Source organism: Mus caroli, unplaced genomic scaffold, assembly GCF_978045245.1.
Source record: "Mus caroli unplaced genomic scaffold, Mus_caroli_1 scaffold_15, whole genome shotgun sequence".
Lineage (NCBI taxonomy): Eukaryota > Metazoa > Chordata > Mammalia > Rodentia > Muridae > Mus > Mus caroli.
Genome location: NW_028227270.1, coordinates 74205904 through 74230097, shown reverse-complemented (window position 1 = coordinate 74230097; position 24194 = coordinate 74205904). Strand labels below are relative to the sequence as shown.

The window sequence follows — 24194 nt, the reverse complement described above, 5'->3', positions numbered from 1 at the left end:
CGCTGACCTTGAATTCATGGTACTTGTCCCATCTCTACCTTCTGTTCAAATACAGTTTTCATAGTGCCAACAAGTAAAAAAAGAAAAGAAAAGAAAAAAGAAGAAAAAAACAATAAAACACATGTAACATCAAAATACATAAAGATACAAATATCCTGAGAAACCCAGTGAGAGAACATTTGACTTCTGAAACTTTTAAACAGCTCATCCTTGGGGCTGGAAGATGCTCAGCTGCTACAGGTTTGCCTGCTTTTCAGGAGACCCAAGTTCAGTTCCCAGCACCCACACCGGGCAGGAACTCCAGCCCTAGGGAATCTAACTCTGGCCTCTGTGGACACCCACGCTCACATGTATGTAATTAAAAATAAAACGGAATAGTTTTTGGAAGAACTAAATTTGGAAATAAGTCACTAAATACCAAAGAGCATTCCTCCCATCACATATTGCCAAACATCCACTCCTTTATGTAAGGATGGGAAGCAGATTCCAATAGCCTCAGTTTACCAACTAGGACTAGTTCCCTCACAGGGAAAGGCTACTCACTGTAGGTCTCTCAATCAAGGCCAAGCCAGGACTAGAACAAGCACTTGGGTTGTTACCTGCTGTTATTCAAACTTAAAAAATCTCCTGTTCATGGTATTCTCCAGGTAGTCTGCTTGCTTTTGCTTTCAAAGCATTCAGCCAAATCACAGAAAAGACCAAGTTTGCCATGGGCCCTTCTACCCTTGTCGGGCATGCATGTCTGGACATTAGACATATTATACAGTACAATCTGGCATATTACACACACAAGTGAAACCTTCCTTTTAATTTCCACAAATATACTTGAACAAATGTTTTCCTTGAATACATGCAACACGCATTTGCTAAATTATATGTAATGCATAAAGAATCCATCCTGGTCAAACTGTTGTCTCCTTTCAGTGCACTGAGAGGTGTGGTCATTTCCACTTGGCTGTTGGGCTAACAGAACGTGGGCAAACAGTCTGGATCTGTTTGTTTGCGGCGGTGTAGATGGTTGCAGCATTGTCTCACCCAGTAGCCAGGTGGCCTTGAACTCACAGAATCCTCCTGGATCAGCTTCCTGAGTGCTGGGCGTTCATATTTCCTCACTGATGCTAAATCCTGGCAAATTTAATTATCTCATCAGCCACTGTCTTTTAGATTGTATGATAATGCCACTGACAGAGCTTACTGCCCTCATGGGTGGACTTATTTGATCTTCGTATTTTCCAGACCCTAAGCACACTGGGTTAAGCTTCTTCACACCGTGATGTCAGCAGAGCAAGCCGACTTTAGAGAGCCTTACCCATCTTCTACCTTGTCCTTAGCCTCGGATGAACAGCCAAGATGGAAATAAGAAATCTGTAGTGTAAGTTCCAATATGCAAAAACCTTAGCATGCCAAAAGGCAAGTTATCCCTCTATAATACAGGGAAAGCAGTATTTATCACAACAGGTGCACCTAGGAGGTGTGTTAACATTGAACACAACAGCCAGGTCTAGTGACTTCGGCCCCTACTCCCACCCCATCCCGTTCTCTCCAATGCTGCTGAGAAGCTGAGAAGTTCAACATCCCAATAGTCTCAAAAGCACAGCCTGAGGTCACTGCCCCGCGTTCCTCTAGAAAACACTTGCAGAAGACATTTCCAAAGGTGGAATATCTCTAAAGGCTGTCACCAAACCCTGCTACTGAAGTACCTTCTGGCCAGTAACCCAATAAGGACACAGAATATTGTTCCTGACACAGACACCGCCCTTTGCCAAGCCCACAGCTTCTGTAGTTACACTTCAACTTCACCCGCGGTGAGAGTGAACCACTTTCATCCACTGACACTTGTCTCAGGTGACAGTCACTTCATCAGATCCCAGCACGAACAGCGAGCCACCCAAAGTCCTCCAACTCCCTACAGAGCTAGCTTGTTTCCTAAAGCATCTCTGATTTTTTTTTTTTTTTTTTTTATCCCTCTGCTCTTGCATTCCTTTCAGCAGACGGGCTTGGTCCAAAGCCTTTCAGAATGCTACATTTGGGGAGAGATGGCTCAGCAGTTAAGCATGAATACTGACTGCTCTTGCAGAGGACTGGGGTTCAGTAACTAGCACCACAATGGGCGGCTCACACTATAATTCCAGTTCCAGGAAGACCTGATGCCCTCTTCTGGCCACTGCAAGTATGTGCTTACAATCCCTAAAAAACACCAAGGATATCTACATTTGTACAGTCCCAGGGAGCATGCTCCTGACTACACGCAACTACCTCTTTAAAACCTAGATATTATGAGAGCTTTGAATATCTGAAATTGTTAAATAAAACACACACACACATACACACACACATGTATATGTATATATATTTGGGGAAGGGGGTGTTGTTTTTATTTTCCAGACAGGGTTTCTCTGTGTAGCCCTGGCTGTCCTGGAACTCACTTTGTAGACCAGACTGGTCTCCAACTCAGAAATCCACCTGCCTCTGCCTCCCAAGTGCTGGGATTAAAGGCATACACTACCACTGCACCTATAAATATTCAAATACATGGTTGTTGTTTATAACATTAGCTCACAAGCTATAAATAGTAAAATATTTTCTATAAATACAGCACAGCTGTTATTTGATTTTTGGAAGGCAAGAGCTGCATTTGGGTTGTCTAATAATACTTTTTTTTTTTAAGTCAACCACTCTTGTATTTAAAATCAGAGATTTTAATCCCATTCCTTCAGCTTTACTTTCAATATAGACTGTGATGGTCCCAATTAATTCCTCTTGCTCAGTTTATTCTCATATTTTAATTTCATTTGTTCCAGCTCATTATTGTCAAAAGTTTTTTTTTATTCCCCCAAACACTAAACTGTTTTTAACCTACCACTGATGTATGTCAATATATTCAATAATTAATTTTAAAGATCTAACTATAACTATATAAACAATTTTAACACTGTTGTATCACTGATATCTACATTTTTAAAAACACACCCTTGTACAGTAGCATATACCTTCAATCCCAGAATGTGGCGCTCAGGAACTGCAGGTCACCCTCAGCTACCCAGCAAGCTGAAAGCCAGCTTAGCCTTCATTACACCCTGTTTTTAAAAAATATAAAAAAATAGTCGGTTGAAGGTGGTGCACCACCTTAATGCCAGCATTCAGAAGGCAGAAGGAGGTGGATCTCTGTAAGTTTGAGGACAGCCTGGTCTACAGAGCGAGTTTTAAAAAGGCCAGGCCTACAAGGAGAAACCCTGACTTGAAAAATCTAAATCAATCAATTGACTGATGGTTAACTAATTTACTGTCTGTGGTTAGGCTTTACCAGCGCTTTATACAGGTCACTATACAAATGAAATAAAGGAGCTAGAGCGCTCTCTTTGGCAGCACATACACTAAAATTGGAATGATACAGAGATTAGCATGGTCCCTGCACAAGGATGGCACACAAAACAAGGAACTAGAGATGACTCTGAGGTCAAGGGCTTGCCACTCTTTCAGAGGACCTGAGTTAGTTTCCAGCACTCCCATCCCCTGTGAATCCAGCTCTGCCCTCTGCTGGTATCCATGGGCATTTCACTCACATGCACATGCTCACATGAGCACACACACACACACACACACACACAGAGAGAGAGAGAGAGAACCCATGTACATAAATAAGAAAATAAAGGAGATACCACACAAAATGTTTTCTGAACTATCCAACTGGCCACCGAAAATAAAATTCTCAGAATACCAGATGTTTCTCTGTATAAGCGCCTGCCTGAGAGTCAAGGGTTGGAAGGGAGGAGAGGAAAGAATGTGTTCTTAGAAAAATAAACTGGCTGGAAACGGGCAGGCAGAGTAAACAACGCCAAACAAGCCTTCCTCAGCGAGGTCTGTTTAAGCAAAGAAGGCTCATCATTCAGTGAGGAAGGTCACTTTTAACTGCATTTACTAACAGGAGACTCCGTGTGAAGGTCAGAGGCAATCCGTGTCCCCATTGGACAAAAGCCTCTGCTTCCACTATCCAACACGTTCTTCAAGAAAGTCTGACGGGAGGGACGGCCATGTCACATATTAGTTTTATGTGGCATTTGTGGCTCTTCAGCCTTCAGGGGGTGAGAGTTGCCAACTGGTAGCATCTTGCGGAAAAGGCAGTGCTCAACCAATAGAGCATTTTTGAGTGGGGAACCATGAAAAATAATTTCAGGTTTTGGGAACACTGATGAACCCACCTGTGGCTCCCCATGTCTGCAGACAGAGCTCAACTCAACAAAAAAGTGACATATCAATATGCCTTGCTGTGATGGTTTGTATATTCTTGGCCCAGGGAAGCACTATTAGGAGGTGTGGCCCTGTTGGGAGTAGGTGTGTCACTGTGGGTGTGGGCTTGAGACCCTCATCCTAGCTGCCTGGAGGTCAATTTTCCACTAGCAGCCTTCAGATGAAGATGTAGAACTCTCACCTCTGCCTACACCATGCCTGCCTGGATGCTGCCATGTTCCTGCCTTGATGATAATGGACTGAACCTCTGAACCTATAAGCCAGCCCTACCTAAATGTTGTCCTTTATAAGACTTGCCTTTGTCATGGTGCCTGTTCACAGCAGTAAAACCCCAAGACACTTGCTAAGCAAAACCCACCCCTTAACAAGTAGCTTTTCTTCTTTCTACAAATGGGACCAGGTTAGCCAACAAGTAAATGGCCATTTTAGAGAAATAACCTTTGATGGTATTAGCTGAAGGACCATCAGTTATAGTTGAGGTGGGGTGTAGGGAAACCCCCTCTCTTTCCCCAGTGGGTATGTTAGATTACCATCTCTCAGCACGGATGGAGAGATGACTCCGTAGTTGAGAGCACTTTACTGCTCTCGCAGAGGACCCAGGTTTGGTTCCTAATATCCACACATTGGCTTACAACTATCTATAACTCTAGTTCCAGAGGATCCAGACAAATTTCTGCCCTCCACCCTCCACTGGTACAGAGCAAAACATGAAAGCAAAACACTCACACCCATAAAATAAAAATAAATAAAACTTAAAATTACTGCTTTGGAATAGTAGGGATTAATCCAAGGCTTCGCATGTCCTGGGCAGGTGCTCTACCACTGAGCTACACCCTGCCCTGGGAAACATTTCCATTCATCACTCTCAGACAGTCCAAGGAGTGTAAGAAACACAGAACTGCGCATCCACCCGAGAACAGTGGAGTAATGGAACATGGTATGGTAGAAGCTGGGGGATCCTCACTGCCATCATCACCAAGGATAAATTCAGTGTACTGACTGGCTGAGCATCCGTAACCTAAAATCTGAACTACTCCAAAAATCCGTGACTTTTTTTTTCCCCACTAGGGATCAAAACTCCAGGAGTTGTGGATGTGAAGCATCTATTCTGCAACTGGGCTGTATCTCCAGCTTCAAGCACCTGGCCGCATGGGTCACAGTCATAATGCAGGCGCACGGCTAGGGATGGAGCTCAGGAGGAGGGCAGTTGCCTCACAAAGATGAAGTGCTGGACTCAATCGCTAGGGCTGCCAAAGGACTAAAAATAGTGTAAGCCCAGGTATGGGCACACATGCCTTTGATCCCAGCATCGGGGTAGAGGCACCTTCGTGAGTCTTAGGTCAGTCTGGTCTGCACAGAGTTCCAACCCTGCCAGGGCTACACAGTGAGACTCTGTCTTCTAGGAAAACTGCCTTTAGGGTTTGTGTGGTATATGTGAACATAAATGTGTCGTATTCAGACCTGGCTCCCATTCCTATCTGCTTTTGCACACAAGCAAACATCTAAAGATTTGAAAAAAAAAAAAATCCAAACTTTGAGACACTTCCGGTCCTAAGCATTTTGGTTTAGATTCAGTTGGCATTTTTTTCCTACCCTGTAACTGGGTGGAAACAATGCCTACCAAACAATTAAGGAAGTTCAACCGTCCACTGGCAAGTTCCTCCTTCTCTCATAGGAGCTGACCATATGGCAAATAAACTCGAAAGCAGGTTTTGAATAGTCATGGTTTTCCTAGAAATGCTTAGAAGACATTAGGAGAAGCAGTGAGAGTCCAGAGAGAGAAACGGCGTCAGGTGAGAGGGGGAAACGGTGAGCCTCCCTGATGTGGTGAGCCAGCAGGATGAGGAGGAATGGACCGCTTCTGCAGATGGGCGTGGCAGGACCCTCCATACCACGTGGACACCAACCCAGCCCTGGGGGCAACCACACCAGGAAAGTGGTGGGCGTGCCTCTGTCTGCATTAGCACTTCACGGAACCATGAGATGGCTTCCTTTCTGCCTAGTAAATTCCCTTTCTTCTGGGCTTCAATAAGTTAGAAGAAAAACCCAGGCAAGCCGACAGCTGTCCACTCAACCGGGCTCACTCCTGCAGGACTCATGTTCGATTCCTGCCATTAGTTTTGTCTTATGAATGACAATGTGATTGATGAACGAGGCTTACGTTGTCTGCCCCAAAGCTTCTTATGTGGGTGCGGATGATTATTCAGACTGCAGAGCTCCCTATCCCTTACCTACTACCCTGCTCAAGGCACACACACATGATCATCGTCCCAGAGCTGTATTACATAGCCTGGAAGTCTAGATAATACAGAGTATGCTTCCCATGACAAGCTGACCCCCAGACAAAAGGGAAGAAACTTTGTGTCATAGTGCACATCCGGAATCTCCGCACTTGGGAAGTAGAGGCAGGAAGGTCAGGAGTTCAAGGCCAGCTTGGGATACAAAGTGAGTTCTAGGCCAGCTGGATGTACACAGTGAGTTTAAGGCCAGATACACAGTGAGTTCGAAGCCAGCTTGGAATATACATGAGAGTCTGCCCCCCATCCCCCCAAAAAGGAAGTGTGGGGGAGGGAAGGGGAAGAGGAAGGGAAGAAAAGGGAAATAGAGAAAAAGCAGTTTGAGGCCGAGGATGTGAGGCTGAGGATGTAGCTCAGTGGAGAAGTGCATCTTGGGATGTGCAAGCTGCTGGATTCAATCCCTAGCACCACAAGAGAGAGGGCAGGAAGAGAGAGCGAAGGGGCACAAGACACGAAGTGAGCATGCTCAAGCACAAGAGACGACGAGAGGAGAGTTGTATTGAGTGGAGAGGTTTTTACATGACACTTCACCAATGACTCAGGTCCCAGAAACCACCTGGGTGATGGTGGCATTCAACACCCTGATGCTAGCTGGCCATGGCTACAGGGTGCACTCAACTGTAAAAACTCGAGAAGGCCACCCTTGAATGAGTGCATTTTAGCTTAGGTAAATTATACCTTAATAAAGTTGGGTTGAAAGTCTATTATCCAGGACCTAATTATTCAGGTTGGGGCAAGTCAGCTTCATTAACTCCTTTCATTCAGTTTAAACTGCCTGCATTGTAGCTGCCCCATTAATTCTTATAGAACATAAAACTTAAAAAAAAAAATGCCAATGTCGTTCAGGTAAGTCTACTTTTCTAGTTTTCACAAGCTGTGATCATTTGCTGACCTGAAAAGGTAGCCTAATAAATCTTAGCTGTGGCTCTTAAAAGTTGACATCAGGGAGCTGGAGAGATTGGCTCAGCGATTAAGAGCACTGACTGCTCTTCCAGAGGTCCTGAGTTCAATTCCCAGCAACCACATGGTGGCTCACAGCCATCTGTAATGGGATCCAATGCCCTTTTCTGGTGTGTCTGAAGACAGCTACATACTCATATAAATAAATAAATAAATAAATAAATAAATAAATAAATAAATAAATCTTTAAAAAGCTGACATCATCAGCTGAAGGTAGGGCTCCTTTTACCTTATATTCCATACTTTGGTGGCGGTGATACTGATAAATGACTTAGTGAGCCACTGGGGTAAAATAACAGGAAAACAAATGTATAAAAACTATGGAAGTGTCTGCTGTTATAAGAAATAAAATCTGTGTGTGTTGGGGGTGGGGGTGGGGTTCCACAGAGATCTAGCCATGCTGCCTTCTCAAAGGGGAAGAAGCATTTTTCAGGAACTGTTGGGAAGTAAATAGAAGCAGGCGGATGACACTCTAGGCAGATTTTGCATGCACGTCGGTACATAAGGGACACTGCCATCTGCACAGCTCCAGATCTGGCTCTAGCTAATCCCATGGAAGTGTGTTTTAGAAAGCACTTTCTAGGAAAGTACAGCGATATCCACTGAAGCTCGTGCGCCATCAATGAAAGGCTTCCTGGGATCCTCCGTGAACTGCCTCTTAGCACTTCTTCATGCTGTGTGGGATCTATCTAAGTCATGCCAAATCTTTACCTGTTTAGACAAATATAACTTGGTGATAAAGAAATGTCACTGCCATCACACCGAGTGGTGCACTGTGACGACCCCGCCCTTGGGAGGCCAGGGAAGGAGAGTTTTGAGTTCAAGAAGAGCATGGGCAATTCAGTGAGACTCTCTAAGGTTAAAAATCAATCAATCAATAGGGAGGACTCACAAGGGGGATGTTTCTGTAGCATCCACCAGCGCTATGATCAATCCCTAGTATTGAAAAAGAAAGGAAGAACACGGGGAGAAGGAGAGGAGGAAGAAATGTGTCCACCAAGGCCAAGCACACAAACCCTCTGAAACCTGACTATCCAAGAACAGCATTCAAATACGAAAAGAATGTGGGTAGATCAGAGCTCTTGTCCCTTGTCACATCTCCCACAGGCCATTTCTATAGCCAGCACCTCGGCAGTTATTCAGAGAACCCAGACTTCTGGTTCCTCGTCTTTACAAAAATCTCACATAGCTTTCCCTGAGTCAAAAGTTCCATTCTCTTTTTAGCAGCAGGAAAGGGGGAAAATATTACAAGTGACTCAAAACAAAGCTATCCGAGTGTGCGTTAGTGGGTGTTTCCAGGGCAACCCAAGATGCCTGCGATGCCGACTCCCTTGACTGACCGGCACGGAGCTTGGTTGGCCCTGTTCATTTATTTCAGACTCACCGTTATAGTAACAGATACATTCATTTTAGCACTAACTTTAAATTGATGTAATAACACAAACTCAACAAATTCAAAGGCACCAATCTGAGCCCAGAGAAGTGGCAGGTTAAGATATCTGTTGCCAAGCTTGGCATCTATGTTCAATCCCTGGGATGCAGGTGGTCCTCTGACCTCCACAGGTATGCCATGGTATGCAAGCATCTTCCAACACACACACACACACGTAGATTAATGTAATTTTCTTTAAGTGCTAGTTTGGTACAGGGTTAAAATTTTGTACCTACATAGGTGGAAAAGCAGAGATGAAGCTAAAATGAAAACCATCAATGGTAACTCCTGGAAATTATGTGTAATTTATTTCATTTCCTCTAAGGTGACCCCACACTACAACCTGAGTATACACGAGAAACACCCTGGTATGCCCATTTGGAGTTTGTTTCTTGTTTTGTTTTTTTCCCCCATTAAAAGCATATTTTATTTTTTGAAACAGTAAGTATTCAGGATCGTGGAACATGTTTTTGGCAGTGATTGTGGCATGTTTTGGCAAATCCAAAAGTTCTGAGGACTAGCTAAAGGAACACAAGCAAGAAGACACTGAAGCTGGGTACGGCAAGGAACACCTGAACTCCGGCACTTGAGGGGATCAGGAGCTTCATGTTTAATAACCAATGTCTTGGCTGTACGTGAGTTCAAGGCCAGCCTGGGCTGTATGAGACCCTGTCTCAAAAATGAAGAGGAGATGAAGAAGAAGGGGAGAGAGGAAGGAAGCGAAGAGGAGAAGAGGAGGAAGTGACAAAGGACGGAGGATAGGAGGAAGGGGAAGAAAGAAAGGACAAGACAAACAGAGTCTTGAGGACTAAGAAGGATGATCTGTGTATACACCAAAAAAACAAAAAATAAATAAAGGAGCGGGTGACTAATAAACAGAGCATCTGTGACAGCTAAACACGTGACATGCCTGGCGGTTTCACACGGACCAGGCACAGTCACCTGACTGCACCCTCCTACCTTGATCACTGTGAGAGGTAATTTCAAGGAATCTTTGTTCCACTACTTGTGTAATCCCCCTCCGACTCACATGCAGAATTGGTCACTAAAGCAGTTGCCACTGAGAGCTTTATCGAGCTCACTTGAAGTTGCAGGTGACAGCACATGGAGTGGAAGCAGCTCACCCAAGGTCACCCAGTTTTGGCAAGGTCACCTGGCTAGTGTTCCTAACACTAAAGAACAACAGAAAATTCATGATCCAGCCTGGCTCTGCAGATGCTGGGTTCCCTTGCAGGACAGATGCTTTCCCAGAAGCAAGGTAGCCTGAAAGGGAAAGTTTGCAGACAGGAGATACTAACAGAGGGAGAGAAAACGTCCACAAGGTGGAACTGTGCTCAGACTAAACCTCCAGCACAGAGTACCTAGAGGCGGTACACATAGCAACCATTTCCAGAGCTTTAAGAAAGGAGTTATGTATCCCAGTGGTATAAATTACTGCACACCAACCATGAAATGCATTAGACTGTTGACAGTCGAATGAGCAAACCATATTTATCTCTAACCTACATTTTATAAGTTTTCAAATAGCTGCTGTGTTTATAATGAGAATAAATGACATTAAAAACAAAGAAGTTGCTTGAGGAAAGAAAGAAAGAAAGAAAGAAAGAAAGAAAGAAAGAAAGAAAGAAAGAAACAAAGAAAGAAAGAAAGAAAAGAAGGAAGGAAGGAGGGAGGGAGGGAAGGAAGGAGGGAGGGAAGGAAGGAGGGAGGGAAGGAGGGGCTAGGGGTCATTTATTTCCCCTGCACGGGCAGATGTTAGCTATGAGTACCTGAAAAGCCTCAGGCAGCATCATTAGGATTAAGCATAACAACAACAACAGATTGGAGTCATAGTTTAGAAATGATAATATAGTAGCAAGCATGAAGCCATTGTTTGACCCCCAACCCTACAAACAACAAGGACAGAACTAGAGCCATTTCATCTACCGCTGAGTCATATGAAAAGTGCTCAGAATTAGAGAAGACAGAGAACCCAGAAAGAATGGGAAACCAAATTTGTCTAAGTCAGAGAGAAACAATGAAAAAACATTGTAACAAAGATTCTGTGGAGGCCAGGAACCAAGAAAACACCTGCTTAATCTCCAAGGTTACACCAGCATCCAGGCTGCCACCGACCCCTATTTCCCAGCAACTTTTACTTCCCAGAGCGCTCAGTGTGGTTTCCATCTCTCAACTGGCCAGCCACAGTGGTCTGCCCTCCTGCTGTGACTTCCAGCCATGGGACTATGCTCACATTTGACAAATACTGCACGAGGTATCACCAGCAACTCACCGTCAAGGGACTTGTTAAATAAAACGCAAAGCTTTGCATGACCAACTCTGTAAAGCATAGACAGAGACTTGACAAAGTCTGCCAAGGCCTTTCTTACAAACATAAATGTGAACAGATTTTAAGTTATCCCTGCAGCATGCCACTCTCTGGGGACTTCCATGCCAGTGTACACTCTTGGAGCACATGTTGAGAATTTTCCTCAATGCTGAGAATGCCCAGGGGAGTGACAAGTTCAGGAGCGTCACTGGTCCCCATGCTCCAGACAGGAACATGGAGATTTCACAAGCTTGCTTTCCAACTACAATAGGCAGCAGAAATTCAACGGCCTCTTGGGAACTGTAAGGTTGGGTGCCCAGAAATGCCCTCAGCCCCCAGGAGGAAGACAGCCATGGTATTCACAGGCCACAACTGCAGGTGATGCTGACAACTGGCCAGTGTCTCTCTTTCCTCACTCTCAGTGGTGTCCCTCTCTTCCCATGACAAGGGAGGCTCAGAAGAATGCCCAAGGCAGAGCTGTGTAGCCCCTGCCCCACCAAGACTGAGATCACATACCACCCCGAGGTCAGAAGGCGACACAGACTCGGGGGCATTCCTGGACATGAATTCCTGGTTTCATGGCTTTGCCTAGAGCTTAATTCTCTCCCATAAGTTCCTGGATAAACCTCAAGCGAAAGCTGCCATGCAGACCGTGCAGTCAGTAAACCTTTACAATGTGAACTCCTGCCAAACACTGCGTGACCTTTTGGCTGAATAACCATCACTTATGTCATGGAGTGCTAAGCAGTGGCAGCCTCTGCCTGTCGGCCCAAAGCAGTGATTGTCAGTGGGATTAGGCTCTAGAGCTACGTTTGTACTGCCATGTTCCAGCTAGCTCGGTGCGGGAGAGCATGCCAAACATGCACACACACGACCCTGGATCCAACCCCCCAGTACTGCCGAGAGCTCAGGGAGGCACAGTAACCAGCCTTCCACATTGCTATGATCCCAAAAGCCACACGACAGCACGGAGTCCATTATTATATAATAATCTAATGCAGAAATTAGAGGCTTCAGGAGGCCCACACTAAGATGAAGAACCGCAGTGACAGTCCGAGGACCGCCCCACCGCAGACCTGTGGTCCCAGGCACAGCATCAGCAGGGCTTACTGTACTCCATCACAAAGCATCTAGAAAGGGCATATGATGGAGGAAACTGAAAGCAGAAGAGACTCTCTCTGCCAGCAGTTCTAGGAGGGGACTCTTCTCTCAAAGAATGGGTTACTGTCTTTAACTCAAGTAACAGGGCTTGGCCATGTGGCTGAAGGGGTGGAGTGATGTTCAAATAAATGGGTGCATAGGTTTTTAGTGGCACTAAAACTCTACTCACTATTCCCATGTGACTCTACTGCTGACCTGAGTATAAAAACTTCAGCAAATAAGGGACTCAAGGGGAGAGGTTCCCGTCGCTAACCTCCCTGGTCACCGCTGCCAACGATCCCACTGGGTAAATCAGTGATTACAGTTTGATGAATTTTGTTTTGACAGCCAGTCGTCAAAGCTGACAAACTGTGGGAGGCATACAAGCTCATTTACCTCCACACCGCCATAGGCTCTCCTCTCAGAATCCAGCCATGCGAACACAGCCGCAAGCCCCCCACATGAACCATGCCTGGACCAGATTCTGACAGGCTTTGATTGGCTGCTAATTTAAGGCTTTCTCTTTCTGATTTGAAAGCCAAGGTCACCTAAGGCATACTACAGCCACCTTACTCTGTTCAGCGGCGGGACCAGGCACAAGCCTGCCCTCACCGCCCAGAGCCCAGTCTCTGATGGCAGCTTTGAGACCGGTCTGGAAAGTCAACTTCATCAAGGCCCAGACCTCTCAGCCTGAATTACTCTTCCTTCCATGTCCTGCCCTCTACCCTGTATCCTGGTTCCCCATCTTGTTCTTTCTTTGCTTCCAAGGTGAGATGGAGGAGCAACAGCTCAGTGAGAGAAGGGAGGGGCACACGGAAGAGCGAGACATCTGTTCTATCCCTTAGGTTTCTGTTGCTGTGATAAACCCATGAACAGAAGCGGCTTGGAGAGGGAAGGGTTTACTTCTGTTTACAGCTGACAGTCCTTCGTGAAGGGAAGTCAGAGCAAGAACCTGGAGGCAGGAGCTGATGCAGAAGCCATGGAGGAACACAGACTATTGGCTTGCTCCTCATGGCTCGATCAGCCTGCTCTCTCTCTCTCTCTCTCTCTCTCTCTCTTAAAAAAATTATTTATTTTATTTATATGAGTACACTTCATCTGTCTTCAGTCACCCCAGAAGAGGGCATCAGATCCCATTACAGATGATTGTAAGCCATCATGTGGTTGCTGGGAACTGAACTCAGGACCTCTGGAAGAGCAGCCAGTGCTCTTAACCACTAAGCCATCTCTCCAGCCCTTAGCCTGCTTTCTTAAACCTCCCAGGACAACTTGCCCAAGGGTGGCAGCACCTTCTTCAATGGACTTGGCCCTCCCACGTCTATCATTAGTCAAGAAGATTGCCCCACTGTCTTGCCTTCCGCCCATCTAACGGAGGTATTTTCTCAGCTGAGGTTCCCTCTTCCCAGATGATCCTAGCTTGTGTCAAGTTAACAAAAACAAAACAAAAACAAACAAGCAAAAATACCAGCCAGCACACCTGGCTCCTCGTTGACAAAACCACGGAGCTTGAATGCAGCCAAGATGGTGCACGTGGCAGAGGGGGAGGGGAAGCCACCGCAGGCATGTGTCCAGCACTCTGCAAAGCAGACAAGCTGCAGTGTACCTACCACCTTTGGTGCAGCGCCCCCACACCCGGGCTTCATTCTTTTATGTGCACGCACACACACAGAACGCTTCTTCCCACCTGTGATGCGGATTCCAGATACAAACTCTTCACTAAGTGAATGACTGCCGACAGCCCAAGAGACAGGGAGCACCCATGAGTAAGGAGTTCCCTCTGCACAAAGCACACTGGGCCCATTCGAGAGAGCCATAGGCACGGTGGTATCTTATTGACTGAGACGTGGGATGTGCCTGATTGGAGACCAGGCGGGATGTCATTAAAATGTGAGCTAGAGAGAAGGCCGGTGGCTAAGCCACATCTGGCAGCTAACAATCACCTGGAAGTCCAGCTCCAGAGGGATCCAGCGTCCCTAGCCTCCACAGGTGCCAGCACCCAGTCAGCAGATTCCAGTACACACAATTAAAAAGAACAAGTCGTTTTTTTAAAAAGGGCATGCCTCATTTAATGAAAGGTCATCAGAAAACACTTACAGATAAAATCATGAGACTCTTTATTCATTTACTTTGAGGCAGGGTCTCACTGTAAAGCCTAAGCTGGCCCTGAACTGGCAGCAACTCCCCTGCCTTAGTTTCCCCAGTGCTAGGACCACACTCCACTTCCCTAAGACTTTTTTTTTCTAATTGCTATTTTTAGGTACTAGAGAGGAACTTCTTTGCTTAAACCTGAAATGAATAAAAAGCCACAAAGAAGCAAATGGGGTCAGGCATCCTCACGTGTCCCAGGGAAGTAAAAAACTGTCAACTCTTGGGGGTCTCGAGCACCGGTCATACAGCCTGGAAACTGAGGCACTGAGGTTTTGTCCTGATTTTCCAGCTAGAGTATAGTAGACTCAGACCCAGAGAAGCGGCTTGTCTCCCAAGTCCACACTCCTGGACGGGAGAGCTGCATATGGTAAGGAGGACTGCGGATCCGATCCAACTCAGTTAGAAATGTAAAGACACTTATTCTATTATGGAGATATTTTACAACTACCATGTGGTTGTCAAGGGTCACATCTCTACTTGACACTGTTGCCACACCATGACAGAGGCTTAGACATGGCTCCAGGGTCTAAGCTGACTTGCAACTGTGTGTCACACACACACACACACACACACACACACACACACACGTGCCTGAGGTATGCATAGCATAAAGCTAGTCACTTACATCCCAGTCTCTACAACAACACTGCAAAAGACAAGCAAGCAGTTTCTCCTTATGGGGTAAACGCTGTGGTTCGGATGTAGATTCAGTAACTCTAATCTGAAAATCTAAAATCCCACAGATTCCAAATCATAAAACTTCTTGAGAGTGGCTATGTCCCACATAAGAAGGAAATTCCACATGAGACAAGTCATGGGCAGCTCACATGTTCACTGAAAACATTGCATCGTTACCTGCAGGCTACGTGTATAAAGTGCAGATGAAACAAATGGATTTAGTGTTTAGAGCAGGGCCTTCTTCCCATGATGCCTTGTCACGTGTACATAAATACTCTGCAGCTTGACAAAGTCAAGGAAGGGCTGGAATACCAGTCCCAAGCATTACAAGGGAGGCTCAACCTGTCCAGGGTAGCTTACAATAATTTACATTTTTTTTAAAAATTCTGCTCAAGGTAACTTTGCAAATGATGGATTTGCTCAGTATGTCAAATTATACAGAGAAAGTCAGCCTGCTGTGTAGAAAATCCAGTGCTGGGCTGCGGATATGGCTCAGTGTGGAGAGGAACTACCAGGGCTGATGACCATGGTTCAGTCCCTCAAATAGAAAGCGAGAACTGGGACCCTCCATGTGCAACGGACACAAACACACAAACAATAAATAAGGAAATGTAGAACTGTAAAATAAAATTCAACATAGATCATAATATAAAGGCAACTCCGTGGTCAATTGTCTTGTTGTTGTTGTTGTTGTTGTTGTTGTTGTTGTTTTGTTTGTTTTTTAACCTAGGCTGGCCTCCAACTTCTAGGCTCCAGCAATCCTCCTGTCTCAGCCTGCTGAGTAGCTGGGACCACAGCCAACACCACATCCTATTGGCCAATGTTTTAAGCCAGTAAAATCCTATAGTCATCTGTGCCCTGGAGTGGCCAGAGGACCCAGAGAATCCAAGGAACTCAATATTCTTCTTGTCATTACAGTAAACTTCAGAGACATCAGGGGAATCCAACTGCAGGCGACCATCCAGGGTGACCTAGACTAATGGTCCCTTCAGCCTCCAGGAGAGGAGAAAATGAATGTGTCAAAATTTTCAATCAAAGGAGGTGGGCATAGTGACACACATCTTTAATCCTAGCACTTGGAAGACAGAGGCAGATGATCTCTGAGGTTAAGGCCAGCCTGGCCTATTTACTGAGTTCCAGGACAAACAAGACTATGTAGACACCATGTCTTTAAAAAATTATAAATTTTAAAATTCAATAAAAGTAAAATGGCCAATGTAATCCCCTTCCCCTGGTACCAAGCTGCCCCTTAGTTAGGGAGGAGTCAGGACAAGTGGCTATTTTTTCTTAATGCTGCTTGTTCGGAACAATGTAAGATAAGTTAGAAAGCTCTTTATGTTTTATTTCTAGTGGTTTGGGGTTGGTTTTTTTTTGTTTTGATTTGTTTTAATTCTTAGGTCTGAAAACCTAGGATAGCTGACTGTCTGTCTTAGGGGAGAAAATAACTAGCTAAATAATAACATGGCTAGAGAATATTAAAAGGAAAAGTACTGTTTAGGATAACATAGTAGACCAGCAGTTCTGGAAAATTCATCTCCACTTTGTAACTCATTACAAAAATGTAGCCTGGTAAATACTAACTAAGCTGACCATCACAGCCAGCAACACTTCAAGGCTCCTTACAACTTTTCTAACAGGTGTTACCATGCTAAGGTTTCCTATTTGCTCTTTTTGTAACTCCTATTTGCTCTTTTGTAACCAGGGCTCCATGCCGCTTAATTGAGCACCATTATTTTGATACATGCTCCCTACTTCCACTCTCCCCTGCCTTTGGAAAGCAATGGCCTCCAGAGGAGAGTCCTCAGGACCTTCCTCCATGTTAACATTCTTCCTTCCCATTCCAATTTGTACCTGAGTCCTGCACTTCAGTTAACTACACAGAGCAGTTAAGAGTAGAGAATGAGCCGGGCGTGGTGGCGCACGCCTTTAATCCCAGCACTCGGGAGGCAGAGGCAGGCGGATTTCTGAGTTCGAGGCCAGCCTGGTCTACAAAGTGAGCTCCAGGACAGCCAGGGCTATACAGAGAAACCCTGTCTCGTAAAAAACAAAACAAAACAAAAAAAAAAAAAAAAAAAAAAAAGAGTAGAGAATGAAAAGACAAGCCAATACCAAAACCCTACCAAAAACCTCTCAGCACAACTTCAGCTACAAATCTTGAGATGTTGTGTTTTTTAATTTATGCATATGTGCTGCTGTGTACCCGAGTCTTTATGTGCATGTGGGTACAGGTGCCTTTGGCAGTCAGATCACCTAGAACTCCGCTTACAGGCAGTTGTGACCCATCCGATGTGAATGCTAGAAATGGAACTCTGGCCTTCTGCAATAAGTGTGTGTGTGTGTGTGTGTGTGTGTGTAAGTGTGTGTGTATATGTGTATATGTCTATGTGTGTGTGTATTCTAATTTAGAAATTTTTTATTTTATTTTAAAATACTTCTATTATTTTAATTAAGTGTATGTGCAAGTCTGTGTAAGAGTATGTGCATGTGTTTACACACCCAAGGAAGTCATAAGTATCACACTCCACTGGAGCTGTGAGCTGCCTGAAGTTGGTCTTAGAAAAGCAAACTTAGATCATCTGGAAGATCTGAAGCCACTCTGGCCCCTCATGCTTTCAGTTTTCATTTATGTGTATGCATGTATGTCTGTGTGAGCATATGCCATGTATCTGTAGTTGCCCCAGAGGGCCAGAAGAAAACCTCGTATCTCATGGAACAGGAGTGATAGGTGACTGTGAGCTGCCCAACACAGGTGCTAGGAAACAAACTCAGAGCGACTGACAATTGCTCTTAACTGCTGAGCTATCTCTGCACCCTTGGCTACGAATCCTTCAATATTCTCCATCTAGCTGAGCTAGTGAAATAGGTGGGTAGGAAGAGCAATCGGTTTTGGACCATTTTATTAAAGTACACATTAGAATGTAAGTATTTTGAAAGGCCTTTTTACTTTTTGCAACACACTGCACGAAGCTCTGTGGCTACACCCAGCACCCAGGATAAATCTGTGCATACAAGTATTCAAAGCAGAATGCCTGCATAGCTCCTTACCCGCCCTGCTTCTCCTCAGAGTCTTCCAGCTTGAGGGATGTGAATGTCTGTGGTCACTGGTAATGGGTGTAGAGTCTAGGGAGTGTCTATGAGAGTCAGCACACACACACACACACACACACACACACACACACACACACACACACACAAAGCCAACTGCAAAGAGCGAAGCTTCCCTTTCCTCCAAAGCTCCCTACCCATTCCATGTCTTTAAAAAAAAAGCAAGAGAATAGCAAACAGATGCCTTTTTTGAGCCTGACAGCAGCAAAGCTCATCACACCTAAAGGCCAGACTCAGACAGGCCACAAGGAGCCAAAACCTCCACCCTGCTTAAGGAAGCAAAAGGACCAAGGCCTGTAATTCCAACTCTCAAGAAGTGAAGGCAATAGGCCCTGCAGTTCAAGCCAGCCTTGGCTATATAGAGAGAGCTTAAAACTAGCCCAGGCTATGAAAGACACTGTCCAAAAAGTATATAAAGCAGAGTAGAGGCGCCCACTCACACATACACCCTGAGTTCATCTCGTAACAGAAGGCAGTAAAGAGTAGTGGGGATCCCTCCTGATTTTTGGCTGAGATCAGTGTAGAAATATGAGGGATTAGCTACAGAATGGTAGGGCTATAACAAAACCCTCAGAAACAACACAGGCTGGGGTTAGTAGAAGGCATGGATTGCTCTGAGAGGATCTGAGTTTCATTATCAGCACCATGTCCATGGGCTCACAACCACCCATCACTCCAGATCCAGGGCATCTGGTGCCCTCTTCAGGCATCCTCAGGTACATGCATAGAACACCACACATATACATATCATTAACAACAAACAGAAACAACTTATTCTTCTTTTCACAAAAAGGAAGAAGGAAGAAAGGAAGGAAGGAAAGAAAGAAGGAAGAAAACAAAGAAAGAAAAGGGAAAAAGAGAGCTGGGTATGGTGGTCTGAATTTTTAAATCCTAGCACTTAGGAGGCAGAAGCAGAGAGATCTCTGTGAGTTCAAGCCCAGTGTGGTGTGTGTGTGTGTGTGTGTGTGTGTGTGTGTATCTAGATAGACAGAGTAAGTTTCAGACTAGCCAGGGCTACACAATAAGACCTTGGGGGGGAGGGGCTTCAGAGCAAGTTAGATTTTATGCTAACAGCTGTGAGAAAGCTATTTAGTCCACTCTATATATTGTTTCATGTCTTACTGCCCAAAACAGCTGCACACCACACACACACACACACACACGTGCGCGTGCACGCGCAAAAGATGGCATCTTATTAGAAGATTCGAATCAAATAGTTTTCATAATGTCCTGTAGGCACACAGAAAAGACACCTTTCTAGCTGCAGGAGACAGAGTCTCTGTAAGCACCCCAGGCCCCAGCAGGCTGGTTGATAAGAGCCTCAGTGTCTGGAGCTGGTGGCTGTCTTATTTCACTTGACACCTTCAAGCCTCCAGTCAGCTACTGCAGATCAGCGGAGCCTCCCACCAATGGCCTCCCCGGCCTCCCCAAGACTCCTGACACTCTGACAAGACAAGAATTAAAAGGCAGCCCAATTTAAGCTGGTTCATCTGCTGTCAACTTTGTCTGACTCAGTTCTGTATTTAGGGACTGTATGTGGGTAACTTGGAACTTGGAAAACAAGAGCAAAAATGACCTTATAGATAGATGATATAATCCTGTCTACAGTTGTGCCAACAAAGGAACTTAGAGGCAAAAGTGGTCTATTGGTGGCTAAGCTCAAAGTGGCCCGTTGGTCACAGGAGCAGCAGTACTGGGCAGCACTCAGAATTCTCACTTCACCACAGTGCCATCTGACCACTGGCTGCCTCATCCTGGGAACGCCAGAGAAGACGTGAAGCAGGGCACTGGGGACCATGAGTCTGAGCCTGGAAAAGAAAACTGTGTCTCTTTACAAGCCAGCATCTAGCAAGTTCACAGTACCTAGGAGACTCCCTGACTCCTTCTCCCTTCTTCTCCCCAACTCCAGGAAAGACAAACACTGAGGGTTTCAATCAGACACACTGGGCTGGAGAGCCCTTGGGTTGTAAAAACGGGCTTCAAACTTGGCTTGTTAAACTGAGCTAACAGTCTGCAGCAGCGGCTATACATGGGAAGCCAGTGTCAAGTTTATGAGTTAAGAGAAGTGCAATCTAATTAGGCATTTTTGATTTAAGGTAGTTGCTGATGCTATTAATGCTCCTGGACATTCAACTAGCTGAACCTTGGCATGGCTACTCCCCAGACATGAACACCGAGTAAGACAACACCCTCTCTGCCCCTTCCAAATTCTTGACCTACAGAATCCATGGATGTAGCAACATGGCTGTTTCAACCTGCCGGCAAGAGGTGTGTTAAACAGTAGTCACTGAAATGCCTGGGAAGCCTTTTTCAAGGTAAAGTATCCAAGGTACACTCTTTCCACTGCGCTGCTTAGTTTCCTGCCTGCTTGACACATGTTAGAGTCATCTGAGAGGAAGGAAGTCAACTGAGAAAAAAGTTTCCATTAGATCAAGCTGTAGGCAAGCCCGTAGGGCATTTCTTAATTATTGATTGATTGACTGACTGGCTGACTGATTGATTAATATGAGAGGTCTCAGTGCATTGTGGGCAGGCTATCCCTGGGCTGGTGGACCTATCTGTGTTCTACAAGAACAGGCTGAGTAGGTCATGGGGAGCAAGCCAGTCAGTAAGCAGCATCCCTCTGTGGCTTCTGCATCAGCTCCTGCCTCCAGGCTCCTGTGCTGACTGCCTTACATCAGAGTCTCCTGGGAGCCCGTCAGAGGTGCACATCTCTATGTGGACTGGTTCAGAGCACTTCAGTGACTTAATGTCCGTTCACGTTCCCAGGTTAGACAGAAAGGAGATTTGGCAGAAACTGGCTTTTGGGTTGCCTTTTTCGATGTCCTCCCTCATCGGTGGCTCCAAAGAGCATCAACTTTTAACTTCGTGATCATGAAAGAGAACAGCGTGTGGTATTCTGTGTCTAAGATGGTATCTATGTTAGCAAGCTAGGAGGAAATCCCTTCCAATTCTTTTATCATTGTGGGCGTGTGTGTGTCTGTGTGTGTGTGTGTCTGTGTGTCTGTGTGTGTGTGTGTATGTGTGTGTGTGTGTGCATTCCACATGAGTGAACGGGATCAAGGAGACCAGAAGAGCACATCAGATCTACCAGAGCTGGGGTAACCAGCAGCTCTGGGCTGTCATGCTGGAACCCAAACCCAGGTCCTTGGCATGAGCAGTTCGTACTCAACCCAAGCCACCTCTCCAGCCCCCGGGCTTTTCAGTTATGCTAACGACTCTAAGAAGACACCGTTATGTATGTGATCATTAAGAGAGCCAGCAGTGAGCTCTGAAAATACGGAAATGGATATAAAAAGAGTGAAACTCAACAGACTATGTAATATTAAATTTAAAACGGCGAGAGCCATGTAGCATAGCAAAGCACAAATGAAAGAAAAGCTGATCAGAAGCCTGTAACGAAAATATTCACCTTATGCAAGCAAAGGTAATGGCTGAAAGGCTGGTCTGTTACAATTGTTACTTTCCATTTCTTCTATTAAGCTTCTTATAAAGCAAAAGATAGTTGAGTGCTGGGGCGATTCTGTGGGGATACACGGGTTTGCTTTAATCTGAGACACCTCGGTGAGGATAGTTTGGGAAGTATTTCCACTTTATCAATGACTTTGAACAACCAGTCTCAGGGTAACATGCTATCATCCCTGGTTTCAGTCAAATGAAGGGTCTGGGACGGCAGTCTCGGATTCCTGAACCTGGATGCTATTGGAGTAAGTCGGCCACGGAAAGGCCAGTGCTCGAGAGAGGAGAGTTGGTAAGGAGGAGTCAGGTTTATTGAAGAAGGGGGCTCCGTCCATCTTGGAGGGGTTGATGGGACAGACAGGAAGGGCTTGTGTGGGGAGAGAGAGCAGAAGTGGACTACACACTGCACTTTACTTGTGGGGACTTAGGAAGTGGTACTTGACTACTGCAAAAAAGTGGCTTAGGGGGTGGCCTTTGAAATCAGAGCCCCGCCCCTACTGCCTGCCTCTCTCAGCACACATTCCTGCCCTCAGGAACTCAGCCAAGCCTTCCTCGCCACACATGGACTGAGACCTTCAGAAACCGTTACACAACATAAACATTTTCTGACCGAGGTTGTCCCTGCCAGGTATTCTGTTCATAGCAACTGCACAAAAGTGGTGAATGCAAGTGGTTGGACCAGAGACCTCTCGCATCAGCCTGCATCAGCCAGGGTTGACCGCTACTCAAAGGGCAGTATTTGGAAGACTTAGGAATCGGGCTTATTTCAGGCCTGGCAATCTTGCCGGGTTCTGTGAATCTGAAGAAAGAGTTAACTATTAACATTATGACTGTTTAGGTGGGGCCTCTATTTGGAACTTAGAATTGATGGTGTTAGGCCAAAGAGGACAGAAGGATTAAGGAGTTCGGACAACTTCCAAGAAGGGTAAAGGGAGTGATTCTCAAGACTCAAGAGAAAGACCAGTCCCAACCATCTACACGGACCTCCCCACTTCCCTTAATCTTAAATTGACAAATACTAAACCTGCAACGTCTTCCAAATGAAATTTTAGGGAAAGATAAGAAAACCTGATTCTGGCTGTGCTGCTATCTTGTTGCTGGGTGGTGATGGCCATTGAAACCGATTCCAAAGAGGAATTTCTTTTTATGTTTTTCAAGAGTAATTTCCCAAAATGTTTTAGATTGTGCCCTTCTTTTAAAACCCTGTTGATGGATTTCATAGGTCAAACCCACTTGTTTATTTATTTAAAATTATTTTTAAATTAATTTTTTGGGGAAAGGTTCTTGTGTATTCCCAGCAGTGTAGGGGGAGAATGGTCTTAAACTCCTAATCCTCTTGTCTCAACCCCCAGAGCTTGGGCTTACAGGCATGTACCACCACTCCTAGCTAAACCAACTCTTGGTTGTTGAAAACTGTTCGCATACGAACTTCAGCACCGTTTCCTTATTGGCATCTCTGCTGTCAGTTCAGGTTCATCTCCCACACGGCTGAGGTTATAATGTGATCTGAGTGTTTCTGTGTGTCCTGGTGATTTCTCAGCTATTCTGCTCCCTTCACAGAGACTGTTCTGGAAACAGTTTTAAATTCTAAACACATAAACCACATCTCTGCCCTGGCTCCCAGGAAGATCCAGGGAGAAGGCAGCACTGTAAATCTGAGAAACCTTGAAGTCTCTAGGATGCCTACTCTTCAAGTTAACTTAGTTCTGTAAATTTTCCTTAAGATGTGAGTACACGGCACATATACTCTTTCCTGACAGTTGACAGCAATCCTGCACGTCTTCCATTTATCTCTTACAGTGCTGGAAGCTGCTAACAACTGCTTGTGGAACAACACAGCAACAGCCCAGGTGGCATCATTCTCATTTTCTTAGGGATTTTTTAACAGCTCAATAAGCATATACCTCACAATTTCTTAATGAAATTTTTGCCATGGTGATACCAAAAAAAAAAACCACCCACAGTTAAAAGGGGTTTCCTTCCCTAGCATTGTGTCCTAAACACAACTAATGACCTTCTGGAATGGGAGTGAGTGGCAACCATCCGTAGCCGCCGCCATGTTCAGTTCTAGCCTTTCCGGGTATTTCTCTTATTCCCATTTTTCTGGTTGTGATGTAAGTAGAAAGGGAGGCTAGCCAAAGCTTTAAATAATAGATGCTCACACCAGCAGAGAAAACTTACCAATGCTTCCTGGGGGGTGGGGGGAGGGAGAGAACGGACAGACAGACGTAATTAGCATCCTCAGACAGAAATTCCACAACAAACAGTCAAGGTGCAATTTTTCAAAATAGCCCAAAACAGGTTATCTCAGAAATTATGTAATTGCAGAAAAGAAGAAAAATGAACCTTAAGTTTTGGGAGACAAGTGGAAGAATTTCCCAGAAGGCAGTGTGCTACCCTCAGCTCTCTGAAGGCAGGA

At 45.3% G+C, this 24194-nt stretch overlaps 1 protein-coding gene and 1 non-coding gene across 10 annotated transcripts in view; one reads left to right on the top strand and one right to left on the bottom strand.

Moving 5' to 3' along the window:
- The window catches only part of Kif13a (kinesin family member 13A), a 179182-nt gene that overhangs the window by 148836 nt on the left and 6152 nt on the right, over nt 1-24194 (bottom strand). The window lies entirely within an intron of this gene.
- On the top strand, nt 3351-3454 carry LOC115029190 (U6 spliceosomal RNA). Its single transcript, XR_003834744.1, has one exon. It is a non-coding gene; the product is annotated as a U6 spliceosomal RNA (small nuclear RNA).